Below are 4,446 nucleotides of genomic sequence, written 5' to 3'. Positions count from 1 at the left end.
TGGCTGGCCAACCACAAGCCACGTGTCAGCCTCCCACTACCTTCTGTGCACGCCATTTTTTGCTTTCCCCTGCTCCCTTGCTCTTCTCAAATTAAACCTCTCATTTGCGACTCCTCTCCTCGTCGAGACCTCCGCCCATTGAATAAATAATAAATTTTATTACTATTTTAGATATATTCCTGGTCTCCGACCTCCCAATAATCCCAATCTTTCCCTGCCCAAAACAAAAGCCTCACCGATCCATCCAAAAAAATCCACAAACACATTCTTAATAGGAGAGATTAACAATGGCCTTCAACTTGGCACAGAGCGTTGTGGCAGCAGCCACCTTCGCTCCATCCACCGCGCGTCGTGTGGCCGCCCCTGCCTCGGTCGCCGCATAGAGGAATGCGTCAAAGATGCCGAGCATGAGGTTGCAGAGGCGGGAGGCTTGCAAGCCGTCGGTGGCATTGTCGAGGTCGGCGATGTCGATGGCGTGCCGGGCTCACAGGTCAAAGGCAAGGAGGTCCAGGGAGCCGGTGTTTGTGATGATGCCGCTGGACACCGTCAACAAGTGCGGGAGCGGGCTGAACCGGAGGAAGGCCATGGTCGCCAGCCTCACGGTGCTCAAGAGCGTGGGCATGGAGGGCATCATGGTGGACGTGTGGTGGGGCACCGTGGAGAGTGAGGACCCCGACAAGTACAACTTCGCCGGGTTGTTGGCGCGGCCGGATGCCAAAACCCTAAACCCTAGCTTGCCCTAGCTGCTACCTCTCTCTTTGTGTGTGTGTGTGACCTTGATTTAGCCTAAGCCAGAAGAAGGAGGAAGAAGACATGGGGCACAAAGAGAACACAACGAGGTTTGTCGGCGCACGAACTCCACCGCCGCCACGAACGACATTTTCTATTTTTCCTTGAGCACGAACTCAGCCCGTACCTATTACAACGTGTAGGGGGGTCTTATACCCTGGGCCACGTCTGGGCGCGCACCCCCCGTCCCCGCCCACGTCGAGCGCCTGGCCCGGCCCGCTCTCCATGGACCCGACGCGCCCGACACGCACAGCTCGCGCCCATACACGCGCTGGACGCGTCTGACACGGCGCTGCGGCTTATTTGCCCAACACTTCACCCCCTAAGCCGCGGCTCAGAGGAGGCCGTCGTCCTCGACGCCGGCGTCCGCCATCAGTGCTCGCTCTGCTAACGGCGCCTTCTGCAGCTGAGGGCAGTCACGCTTGAAATGACCGCACTCACCGCACTTGTAGCAGCGGTCGCGTCGGTTCCCGCTTCTGCCCGACGCCATGTTGTTGTCGTCGTCGTCGTCGTCCCAAGCACCGCCTACTACCGCTCTCACGCCCGCCATTGCGCCGCCATGTACATCAGCTCGTCGTCCGCCCGTTCGCCGCCTGCTTGTCTGCGTCGTCGCAATCGCTCGTCGAAGACTTTCAGACGACCCAGCGCCTCCTCGAACGCCATGGTGGAGACATCACAGAACTGCTCGATTCTGGCCATTACCGCATACAGGCGGTCCGGCACGGAGTCGGGAGTTTCTTCACCAACGCGGCGTCGTCCAGCGTTGACCCGAGCCCCGCGAAGCGCGCCCCATGCCATCGAGCTTCCCAGCAAATGAGTCCGGCGTATCGGCCTCCGTCATGCGCAGCATCTCGAACTCTCCGTGGAGAGTGCCCAGCCGCGCCACCCGGACTCGATCCGCGCCGACGAACATCGTCTTGAGGCTGCTCCACACCTCCGTCGCTGTCTTCTTGGACGCCACCTGCAACAGGAGATCCTCCGCGAGCGGCCCCAGCAAGTATGCTCGTGTTAGCTTGTCCTTCTTGACCATCACCGCCGTTGTCGCGTCCTCCGGTAGCACCACCTCCTCCCACAGCCCGGCAGCGTCCAGGTTGGCCTCGACCTTGATCGCCCACGTGATGTAGTTGTCACCAGTGAGCATCAGGACCGGCGCCGGCAACGAGCTCCCCGTCCTGTCGCCGTACGGCATGATCGACATTGCGGGCGATCGCCTCCCGCAACGTGGCTCTGATGCCAATTGTTGGCGCAGCCGGACGCCAAAACCCTAAACCCGAGCTTGCCCTAGCTGCTCTCTCTCTTTGTGTGTGTGTGTGTGTGTGACCTTGATTTAGCCCAAGCCAGAAGGAGGAGGAAGAAGACACGGGGCACAAAGAGAACACAGCGAGGTTTGCCGGCGCACGAACGCCACCGCCGTCACAAATGGCGTTTTCTGTTTTTCCCTGAGCACGGAATCAGCCCGCACCTGTTACAACGTCTAGGGGGGTCTTATACCCTGGGCCACGTCTGGGCGCGCACCCCACGTCCCCGCACACGCCGAGCGCCTGGTCTGGCCCGCTCTGCCCGCACCCAATATGCACGCACACGTCCTGGTCGCGGCGAGCCCGCCCTGGGCCAACTCCACGCACCCCCTATTCTCGCCAACAGAGCGCACACACATGCACGTCTACGGTGTACTTCTGCACAGGCAACCCCGTGCACCACACACACGCACACACACGCCGTGGACCCAACACGCCCAGTTCGCGCCCATACACGCGTTGGACGCGTCCGACACGGCGCAACGGCTTATTTGCCCAACACGGGTACATGGAGTCATGCAAATGGCGCGCAAGACTGGGCTCAAGGTGCAGGCCGTCATGTCCTTCCACCAGTGCGGCGGCAACGTTGGCGACTCCGTCAAGTACGTCCCCCGCCATCTAATTACATCCATGTCATTGCCTCCCTTTTTTCTGTCCTTCCGTCGGCCAACTGGATCATATGCCGATTGCGTCCCGTGCAGCATCCCGCTGCCCAGGTGGGTAACGAAGGAGATGGACAAGGACCAGGACCTCGCCTACACCGACCAATGGGGACGCCGTAACTACGAGTACGTCTCGCTCGGCTGCGACGCCATGCCCGTCCTCAAGGGCCGCACCCCCGTCCAATGCTACAGCGACTTCATGCGCGCCTTCCGTGACCATTTTGCTGACTTCCTCTGCAACACTATCGCCGTACGTCGCACATCCCTAGCCGCGCGCCTTCTCATAAACTAACTTGGCCTCTGTGTTTGATTGTTGCGGTAGCTAGTTGATTTGCCTTGCATGCGTGCTGGAAATCCAAGTCGGCCTGGGCCCGGCCGGCGAGCTGCGTTTTCCTTCTTACCCGGAGAGCAACGGTACCGGGAGGTTCCCCGGCATCGGCGCTTCGAATGCTACGACAGGGTACTTACTGCATGCACAAGTCCAGAATATTTTAAGATGATTGACTGCATGTATATTTCTCAAATTATCAAAGATAAAGTTAAAAAATGATTCATTGTATATATATTTTTTTGTCATCTCTAAATTACATGCAAGATCAAAACTTAAGACTATCTTATCAACTATTGTACGTGCCCTTAGCAGCCTGATGGCAGCAGCCGAGGCGGCGGGCAAGCCGGAGTGCGGTTTCACCGGGCCAACGGACGCCGGTGACTACCTCAGCTGGCCGGAGGACACGCTCTTCTTCCGTCAGGATGGCGGCGGCTGGGACAGCCAGTACGGTCACTTCTTCATGTCCTGGTACCCGCAGATGCTCCAGGACCACGGCGACCGCGTGCTGTCGGGCGCGACGTCCGTGTTCGCCAGCACGCCGGGCGTACACCTCTCCGCCAAGGTGGCCGGCATCCACTGGCACTACGGCACCAGATCCCAAGCGCCGGAGTTCACCGCGGGGGTACTACAACACCAGGCACCACGACGGGTACCAGCCCATCGCGCGCATGCTGGCCCGCCACGGCGCGGTGCTCAACTTCACCTGCGTGGAGATGCGCGACCACGAGCAGCCCCAGGACGCGCAGTGCATGCCCGAGGGCCTCGTGCGACAGGTCGCCGCGGCCTCCCGCGGCGCCGGCATCGGCCTGGCCGGCGAGAACGCGCTGCCCCGGTACGACGACACGGCGCACGACCAGGTGGTGGGCACCGCCGTGGAGCGCGCCGAGGAGGACCGGATGGTGGCCTTCACGTACCTCCGCATGGGCCCCGACCTGTTCCAGCCCGACAACTGGCGGATGTCCAAGTCCGGGTCGTGCAGGGAGGCCGCCGAGCGGGCGGCGCACGGCGTCGCCCACGCCACGGGCTCGCTCGTGCACGAGGCCGCCGCCGCGCTACGGTGCTGATGGCAGATGAAAGCCGTACGTTGTGTAGTTTGTGGGAGGTTTCGGCTTGTTCGTTTTGCCAGGAGGGGGCGAACGCTCGGAGAACCAGAGCATTCTCCCATTGTTCGTAGAAAAGATTGTGATTGAGCCGGAGGGAGGGGAGGGCATAGTTGTCACGTTTCACGCCCTGAAGCTGGTGCTTGATGCATTGGACGACTCGGGGTTGTTCGGGAATATATCGATTGCCATTTCCAGCCAAAACTTTGCACAGTTTTTTTTTTGTAGGGAAAACTTTGCAGAGTTTGTTTGCGTTCTTGCCCTCT

General features: G+C 60.3%; 1 pseudogene; it reads left to right on the top strand.

Moving 5' to 3' along the window:
• Positions 1 to 287: 287 nt before the first annotated feature.
• On the top strand, positions 288 to 4,144 carry LOC119352709 (annotated as a pseudogene).
• The last annotated feature ends 302 nt before the right edge of the window (positions 4,145 to 4,446 follow it).

Source organism: Triticum dicoccoides, chromosome 1A (assembly GCF_002162155.2).
Source record: "Triticum dicoccoides isolate Atlit2015 ecotype Zavitan chromosome 1A, WEW_v2.0, whole genome shotgun sequence".
Lineage (NCBI taxonomy): Eukaryota > Viridiplantae > Streptophyta > Magnoliopsida > Poales > Poaceae > Triticum > Triticum dicoccoides.
The sequence above is the reverse complement of the archived record's forward strand: the minus strand, read 5'-3'. Positions and strand labels throughout refer to the sequence as shown.